Source organism: Crassostrea angulata, chromosome 1, assembly GCF_025612915.1.
Source record: "Crassostrea angulata isolate pt1a10 chromosome 1, ASM2561291v2, whole genome shotgun sequence".
Classification (NCBI taxonomy): domain Eukaryota; kingdom Metazoa; phylum Mollusca; class Bivalvia; order Ostreida; family Ostreidae; genus Magallana; species Magallana angulata.
Window position 1 is genome coordinate 1764191 of NC_069111.1, and position 10263 is coordinate 1774453.

General features: G+C 37.4%; 1 protein-coding gene across 1 annotated transcript in view; it reads right to left on the reverse strand.

Moving 5' to 3' along the window:
* LOC128185726 (nostrin-like) overlaps window positions 1-3483 on the reverse strand; it is a 67003-nt gene extending 63520 nt beyond the window's left edge. The window contains exon 1 of the mRNA XM_052855374.1: window positions 3381-3483. The gene's annotated coding sequence lies outside the window, so the exon portion shown is untranslated. The remainder of the gene's footprint in view (window positions 1-3380) is intronic.
* Between the last annotated feature and the right edge of the window lie 6780 nt (window positions 3484-10263).

The window sequence follows — 10263 nt, forward strand, 5'->3', positions numbered from 1 at the left end:
AGGGAGGGGCCGTGATAGAGAGACGGAGAGGATAACCCACAGACACGGCAGGGAGGGGCCGTGATAGATAAACGGAGAGGATAACCATAAACACGGCAGGGAGGGGCCGTGATAGAGAGACGGCAAGGTTTACCCACAGACACGTTAGGGAGGGGCCGTGATAGAGAGACGGAGAGGATAACCCACAGACACGGCAGGGAGGGGCCGTGATTGATAGACGGAGAGGATAACCCACAGACACGGCAGGGAGGGGCCGTGATAGAGAGACGGCAAGGTTAACCCACAGACACGGCAGGGAGGGGCCGTGATAGAGAGACGGCAAGGTTAACCCACAGACACGGCAGGGAGGGGCCGTGATAGAGAGACGGCAAGGTTAACCCACAGACACGTTAGGGAGGGGCCGTGATAGAGAGACGGAGAGGATAACCCACAGACACGGCAGGGAGGGGCCGTGATAGAGAGACGGAGAGGATAACCCACAGACACGGCAGGGAGGGGCAGTGATAGAGAGACGGCAAGGTTAACCCACAGACACGGCAGGGAGGGGCCGTGATAGAGAGACGGCAAGGTTAACCCACAGACACGGCAGGGAGGGGCCGTGATAGTTAGACGGAGAGGATAACCCACAGACACGGCAGGGAGGGGCCGTGATAGAGAGACGGCAAGGTTAACCCACAGACACGGCAGGGAGGGGCCGTGATAGTTAGACGGAGAGGATAACCCACAGACACGGCAGGGAGGGGCCGTGATAGAGAGACGGCAAGGTTACCACACAGACACGGCAGGAGGGGTCGTGATAGATAGACGGAGAGGATACCCATAAACACGGCAGGAGGGGCCGTGATAGAGAGACGGTTAGGATAACCCACAGACACGGTAGGGAGGGGCCGTGATTGATAGACGGAGAGGATAACCCACAGACACGGCAGGGAGGGCCGTGATAGATAGACGGAGAGGATAACCCACAGACACGGCAGGGAGGGGCCGTGATTGATAGACGGAGAGGATAACCCACAGACACGGCAGGAGGGGTCGTGATAGATAGACGGAGAGGATACCCATAAACACGGCAGGAGGGGCCGTGATAGAGAGACGGCAAGGTTAACCCACAGACACGTTAGGGAGGGGCCGAGATAGAGAGACGACAATGTTAACCCACACACACGGCAGGGAGGGGCCGTGATAGATAGACGGAGAGGATAACCCACAGACACGGCAGGGAGGGGCCGTGATTGATAGACGGAGAGGATAACCCACAGACACGGCAGGGAGGGGCCGAGATAGAGAGACGGCAAGGCTAACCCACAGACACGGCAGGGAAGGGCCATGATAGATACTATACATAATTTATATTACATGGATCCGAGGGCGACATACCAGAATATTTGCCCCGAGACAGGAAAACCCTAGAGTGTTATGTCGCCCTTTGCCTTCGCCATCGGGTGACATAACACTCTAGGGCTTTCCTGTCACCGAGGGACAAATATTCTGGTATTGTCGCCCGAGAAGACATGTAATATATGTTATATAACATTTTAAAAAATAAAAATCTGTTTAAGAATATATTTACCTCATCAACTGGTTATTTCAATTATTAATGCATCTTCATATCTTACAAATCAATTTTCTTGTAAAATACTGATCGATGATTTCAAAAAGAATATCATTTTTCAAATTAAACAATTAAAGGAAGTTTCTCTAAATAGCAGACACTGTCATGACATTTTTATTTTTGAGGAACTGTTTCCGTTTTCTTAGCTAAATATCGGACCCAACGTAATTAATATGCAGAATTATTGCACGCGAGGGTGATATAACAGTTTCGGAAGGGCGATATAACCATTTCCTGTGAAATCTAACTTTTTTCCGGTAGAGCAATATAACTATTTCCGGTGTGATTACCAATTTACAGGGCAAAGTAATAAAATCATCTTATTTGTTACATAACGAGAAAACTTATTCAAAAATGTTATATACGGCAATCTTAACCCAAAGACACGACAGGGAGGGGCCGTGATAGAGAGACGGCGATGTTAACCCACAGACACGACAGGGAGGGGCCATGATAGATATACGGCAATGTTAACCCACAGACACGACAGGAAGGGGCGATGATAGAGAGACGGCGAGGTTAACCCACAGAATCGGCAGAGAGAAGTTGTGATAGAGAAGAGAGACTGAAAGAACCTCTCAAACACAGACCACCGCCCCGCCGCAAAAATATCAGCCATACACCTTATACCGCAGACCAGTACAACCCAACAAAAACCACCCTTCTTGCAGATACAGCAGCCGATACTTATGTTCTATCAAGCACGTATTAACCAGCAAATACTCATTTACCAGCCAGTACTTATTTACCACCAGTCAGTACTAATATACCAGTCAGTACTAATATACCAGTCAGTACTAATAAACCAGCCAGTACTAATATACCAGCCAGTACTAATATACCAGTCAGTACTGATATACCATCCAGTACTAATATACCAGCCATACTAATATATCAGCCAGTACAAATATACTAGCCAGTACTAATATACCAGTCAGTACTGATATACCATCCAATACTAATATACCAGCCAGTACTAATATACCAGCCATACTAATATATCAGCCAGTACAAATATACTAGCCAGTACTAATATACCAGTCAGTACTGATATACCATCCAATACTAATATACCAGCCAGTACTAATATACCATCCAGTACTAATATACCAGCCAGTACTAATATACCAGTCAGTACTGATATACCATCCAGTACTTATATACCAGCCAGTACTAATATACCAGCCATACTAATATACCAGTCAGTACTGATATACCATCCAGTACTTATATACCAGCCAGTACTAATATACCAGCCAGTACTAATATACCAGTCAGTACTGATATACCATCCAGTACTTATATACCAGCCAGTACTAATATACCAGCCATACTAATATATCAGCCAGTACAAATATACTAGCCAGTACTAATATACCAGCCAGTACTAATATACCAGCCAGTACTTATCTACCAGTCAACACCCGCCGACCATCCACTATCATGAATTTACCATATAATACATACATACCAGCCAGAATCCATATACCAACCGGAATACCCAAATACCAGAAAGCAACAATATACAAGCCACTATAGCCATATACTACTTAGTGATCATGTACCAGCCAGTACTTATATACCAGCAAGCAGCGATACACTCACCAGAACCCAGATATTAGTTAGTACATATCTATATACCAGCCAGTACCCATGTATCAACCAGTGATAGCCAATACCCACGTACAACTAAACCATGATCTTACACTAGTATCAATGACTCCATCAAAATATCTAAGCTACATATCAACTTATAAAATGTACTTACAGCGCATGGAGAAATCTGCTGACGCCACCCTCTACCACGGACAGAGGCACCGGGCCTACAGGTAGGGACCACCTAACGGAAAACTGCAGGCAGCACTTGACAATACTTGACAATACCTCTAAAATATCATAAATGTTATAACAAGCACTCAACCTCAAAAAATGACTGAATGTGTTCAACAGATGTTAAGTTATCTTTTCGTAAACTGATCAAGAAAGATGTTTAACCCATCCGGCGCTCAGTGAATGGTTTTCTTGGAAAGAAGAAGGAATGTCGACATCGAAGGTAGACTTGGAGGAAATCACCCGTCACAGAATCTGGCCATGTCTTACAGATTATAGAAAAAAGTTTAAATCATCTAGTCTGTCTACGGATAATACAGAGTATAAATCTACGCACAACAGATGTGACAAATCGAATGTAATAGTTAGAGCCGAGTGATCGGGCGCCAGGAAGCACGTGGTGTTTAGTGACAGCGATGTCGTGTCTGATGGAAGAGGGGCTAAGGATTACTGGTGTCTCAGAAGTAATTCACGGTGTCCCTCATTAGACAGCAAAAGATTACAACAGCTCGACTGATATCCTGTAATCAGAAAGCTGTGGATTTCTGATGTCGATTTAACATTAGAAAAGTACATGGCCCCAGAATAAGCTTTATTCAAAATATCCTCTAATTTCTAAAGTCTTAGAATCTTTGAAAATAATAAAACACGTCTCTAGCACTTTAGCACTTTTATCACAAGAATACAACAACCAATTTTATAACTGATATTTTTGAAATAGTATAATACACTAAACACCATTTTATGTCTGATGCCTTAAGAACAATAAAACAACCGCTATAGATGAATTCTTTAATCGGTGTATTAGAAAAAGTACAACACTTTAGATATAATTCATCTTTAATCACTTGTGTATTAGAAAAAGTACACGCTAGATTTAATTGAATAACTAATGTATAAGAAATAAAACAACACGCTAGCTAGATGAACTATAGTATTTAATTAGTAGTGCATTAAAAAAAGTAATTACCACGCTAGATTTCATTTAATTACTGACACGCTAGATGACTGAAAATTATAGAACATGCTAAATGAAATTGAATCAATGATGTAATAGAACTAATACAACAACTAGATATCCCTAATGATTGATGTGTTAGAACTAGCGCTTCACGCTATATAATTTTTTTTTTTTGAATTATTAATGTCTTAGAAATAGTTCACCGCGCTAGATCTCCGTAAATGTGATGTTTTAGAAGTATAACAACACGCTATGTATTCTTTCATTACTGATGCCTTAGATTTAGTACTACAAGTCGGATTTCATTTAATTACTTTTGTACTGGAACACTACAAATGTTTTAGAAAGATTACAACATTCTGGATATCATTTAATTACTGAGGTCTTAGTACTAGTGCTACTCGCTAGATATATTCAAATAACTATTACAGCACGCTACATATTCTTTAATTTCTGACATCTTGGATTAAGTACTTCAGGTTAGATAACTTTTATTCGCTGATGTTTATGAGATATAACGACATGCTAGATAACCTTTTATAACTGATGTCCTAGAAATAGTGCAACACGCTGTGTATATATCTATCAATTGATAAAGTCTTAGATGACTCTATACGCTTGATAAACAATATTTACTTATGTCTTTGAAATAGTACAATACGTTTGATATCCAGTAATTACTGGTAGTACAATACAATTGATATCCAGTAATTGCTGATAGTACAATATGTTTGATATCCAGTAATTACTGTTAGCCCAATACGCCTGATATTCTGCAATTACTGGTAGTACAATACGTTTGATATCCAGTAATTACTGGTAGTACAATACGTTTGATATCCAGTAATTACTGGTAGTACAATACGTTTGATATCCTGTAATTTCTGATAGTACAATAGTTTGATATCCAGTAATTGCAGATAGTACAATACGTTTGATATCCTGTTATTACTGGTAGTACAATGTTTTGATATCATGTAATTTCTGATAGTACAATGGTTTGATATCATGTAATTACTGTTAGTACAATAGGTTTGATATCATGTAATTACTGATAGTACAATACGTTTAATATCCAGTATTTGCTGATAGTACAATAAGTTTAATTTCCTGTAATTACTGGTAGTACAATAGGTTTGATATCAAGTAATTACTTATAGTACATGTACAATACGTTTAATATCCAGTATTTGCTGAAAGTACAATATGTTTGATATCCTGTAATTACTGGTGGTACAATACGTTTGATATCAAGTAATTACTGGTAGAACAATACGTTTGATATCCTGTAATTACTGGTAGTACAATACGATTGATATCATGTAATTACTGGTAGTACAATACGTTTGATATCCTGTAATTTCTGATATAGTATAATTTGATATCATGTAATTACAGGTAGAACAATAAGTTTGATATCCATTAATTTCTGATATTGCAATACGTATGATATCTTGTAATTTCTGGTAGCACATTACGTTTTATATCCAGTAATTACTGGTAGCACATTACGTTTGATATCCAGATATTACAGCTGCTAAGAACAATTAACACGATAGATATCCATTATCATTTATGTCTGTAAAAGTTGTACAACACACTATATAGATACATGTATCTTTCTTTACTGATGTTTAATTCGATGTATAATGACCACATTTTGTACCTTATAAATGAATGGTCCGATATTCTTAATCATGATATCATTTTGAAGGTGTTATAAAATAAAAATACTCCACTAAAGGAATTTTCAAAATTTTGGTTATGGTCCAACTAATTACACCTTGAATTTTGCATTGAAGTCTATGGGCAATGTATGTTTTATTAAGATATTGTAAAAAGTAACTTAAAATTCCTAAAACTCTTTTGGTTAATACATGCATAAACTTTTTCTTTATTTAGATATGAATTACAATGAATCATTTACCGCAGACATTTTGACGAAATTAAAATTTTCTTTTTTTCATCAAGGGAAGATAACTCTTTAAAAAAAAAAAGTCCGAAATGACTAGCTCCTTATATGTTGTCTGTCATATGAATTTGGTTCATTTCACTTTGATAGTTATCTAGCAATACAAATTTAACTAGTTTAAAATGATTCAAAATTGTTCAATATCCCTTCAATATACATTAAATACCTTAAGAGTTTTGTTATAGTTTTCTGTGGTATGAATGAGGAATTTACTATATATCATACCGACAGTTTACTACTGACTAAAATACAATATCAGTAGACTATTGTTTAAGGGTGGCCGTTCTATTATACTAAGACTCCTGTTAGTGTTCTGTAGATTAATGTACTAATTAGAAGACACCTCTTAATGATATCATCCCATTACACATGATCATTTATTCAGAGGACTGGCGACGCTCACTGCTCATTGACAACAACTCTGAATATCGAACTCATTGCCAAAAGAACCATAACCCATTATCAATAACAAACTGTAGGAACTGTTAAATTATGTTCAAAACGAATTAGCAGGTAAAAAAATCAGCTTATAAAATAAAACTTTTACCGGTATATTGGACCATTGTAAACAAAAACATGGCACGAGCCTTATTCACATTAGAAAGAATAATTTGATTGTGAGTTCTCTATCTTGCTAATAACTACGATTGACACTCATATTTTGATTGATCAGTATAAATACATTACTGAAGCATTGTAAATATAATAAAAAAAGAAAGAAGAAAATTTAACCAAATCGTGACCATGCCCCTTTAAATATAGATGTACAGTATTTGGCCACAATACAATGAATAAATTTCCGCCGAGAAAAAAATAACATGCAGTGATTTTCCATTTTATCGGTATAGTAACACCATGGTATTAAATATTTTTCCGATCTTAATGTTTACAGTGCTCCACTAAGGCCTTTTTAGTAGTCAACTAAAATTTGGGTGCTATTCGTTGAGTCATATGCGAGTTACGGAGCTTGCATTTCTTTGCAGTGAAAATGAAGGTTTTGTTTACGTTTTGAATGTAAAGTAAAAACTTAATTTTATTTCATTTTAGGTCACTTTTAGACCTAGAATATATGTGTTAAACGTTAGGAACTGTTTATTTATGCTCAAAATGAATAAATAGACAGACAAATCAACTAAAATAAGATTTTTTTTTCTGGTATACGAGCCTTGTTTACATGACAAGGAATTGTGAGCCCTGTATCTTGCTTATAACTCTACGACTGGCTCTCAAATTCCACTTGATCACTAGAAATGCATTCCTAAAGCATTGTAAATAATAAAAATAGGAAAATAAAATTTGGCTTAAATCGTGAACATGCCCCTTTAAGAATATATATACATGTACAGTACTTGGCCATAATACAAAAGACTTTCCATCGAAAAAAAAATACCCCCCCCCCCCCCCAAAAAAAAACCCCAACAACAAAACAAACAAACAAAAGAGACATGCAGCGATTTTCTGTTTTATCGGTATGATAGCACCACGGTATAAAATTTCATTGTTTATTTCACCAAGAAAGCACAACTTCAGATGAAAATAAAACAAGAGGCCTAGGGGCCACATCGCTCACCTGAGGAACAATTGCCTTAATTCTGATCAAATTAGCATTACAGTATCAAAATATCTTGACAACTAAGTATAGTAGATCTTGCTACAAAAAAATTGAAAATCTGCCAAATTTTATCCACCTCTTTTTTTGGTAAATACCAAGCCCCTTTTGTTGTTGTACCTGTAAGAAGATTTTTCTCTATTCCTATATACCCCCCTCCCCCATTTAATGGCCCCACTTTTCTCTAGGGAATCATGGTTTCATCAAACTTAAATCTGCATAACCTGTGCTTTCACACTAAGTACTGAGTTTTGGACCGAAAACTTTCCCAGAATATTTTTAAAGATTTTCTCTATATATTCCTATTTAAAAATTCAAACCGCCATCACGGCCCCGCCCAACCACTAGGGACTGTGATTTTGCAAAATTGAATTTACACTACCCGAGGATGCCTCTACACAAGTTTAAGCTTTTCTGGCCAAATAGTCTTTAAGAGAAGATTTTTAAAGATTTTCTATATATATTCCTATGTAAAAATTCATCCCCCATTGTGGCCTCATCCTACCCCTGGACTACTATTTGAAGAAACTTGAATCTATACGATCTGGGGATGCTTCCACTCAAATTTGGGCTTTCCTGGCTTAATAGTTTTGAGAAGAAGATTTTTAAACATTTTCTCTATATATAAATATTTATCCCCAATTGTGGCCCCGCCCTACCCCCAGGGACCATGATTTGAACAAACCTGAATCTACATTATCTGATGATAGTTACACGCCAATTAGAGCTTTCTTGGCCAAATAGTTTTTGAGAAGAAGATTTTTAAAGATTTTCTCAATATATTCCTATGTAAAACTTTATCCCCCAATTGTGGCCCCACCCTACCCCCGGGGACCATGATTTGAAGAAACCTGAATCTACACTACCTGAGGATGCTTCCATTTTAATTTGAGCTTTCCTGACCTAATAGTTTTTGAGAAAAAGATTTTTAAAGATTTTCTCTACATATTCCTATGTAAAATTTGATCCCCCCATTGTGGCCCCATCCTACCCCCGGGTACCATGATTTGAACAAACATGAATACACACTATCTGAGGATGCTTCCACTCAAATTTGAGCTTTCCTGGCCTAATAGATTTTGAAAAGAAGATTTTTAATGATTTTCTCTATATATTCCTATGTAAAACTTGATCCCCCCATTATGGCCCCACCCTACCCCCAGGGACTATGATTTGAACAAACTTGAATCTACACTACCTGAGGATGCTTTCATTTTAATTTGAGCTTTTCTGGCCTGATAGTTTTTGAAAAGAAGAATTTTAATGATTTTCTCTATATATTCCTATGTAAAACTTTATCCCCCAATTGTGGCCCCACCCTACCCCCGGGGACCATGATTTGAAGAAATCTGAATCTACACTACCTGAGGATGCTTCCATTTTAATTTGAGCTTTTCTGGCCTAATAGTTTTTAAGAAAAAGATTTTAAAGATTTTATCTATATATTCCTATGTTAAACTTGATCCCCCAATTGTGGCCCCACCCTACCCCCGGGTACCATGATTTGAACAAACTTGAATCTACACTATCTGAGGATGCCTCCACAAAAGTTTAGGCTTTTCAGGCCAAATAGTTTTTGAGAAGAAGATTTTTGAAAAATACCAACAAATTTTCAATAATTCTCAATTATCTCCCCTTTAAAGAGGGCGTGGCTCTTCTTTTGAACAAACTTGAATTCCCTTCACCTATGAGTGCTTTGTGCCAAATTTGGTTGAAATCTGCCAAGTGGTTCTTGAGAAGAAGATGAAAATGTGAAAAGTTTACAACGACAGCGACCATTACGACGACGACAACGACAGACAACGGACAAACTGTGATCAGAAAAGCTCACTTGAGCCTTTGGCTCAGGTGAGCTAAAAAGTAATGTCTTTTTAAAAGAATCTTTTTTTAAATAGAAAATTTACTTAAATTACCCGCACCAGTTTCTGACATCAAACAACAATGCCCAACTTAACATGTAAAGAAATATGATAATTAGTTATTTTATCAGAATAACAAATGACGATTTTACAGTCATTGAAGTGATCCATCTTTCCCGGAACTCGCAATGGTTGTAAAATTAAGTAAATTTGAGTCATTTTTAAGAAAGTAAGAGATGAATATATCAAGTAAAAAGACTTTAGTTATATAGATAACAATAAATGCCAACATTTTTGAATCGTTATTGGGAAACCACGATACATTTACGTCACAGGCACTCGACGTTATATATTTTTCTCAAAATAAACACAAATACCCTATATTTAGTAATACATTATTAGTTACATTGTAATTATAGG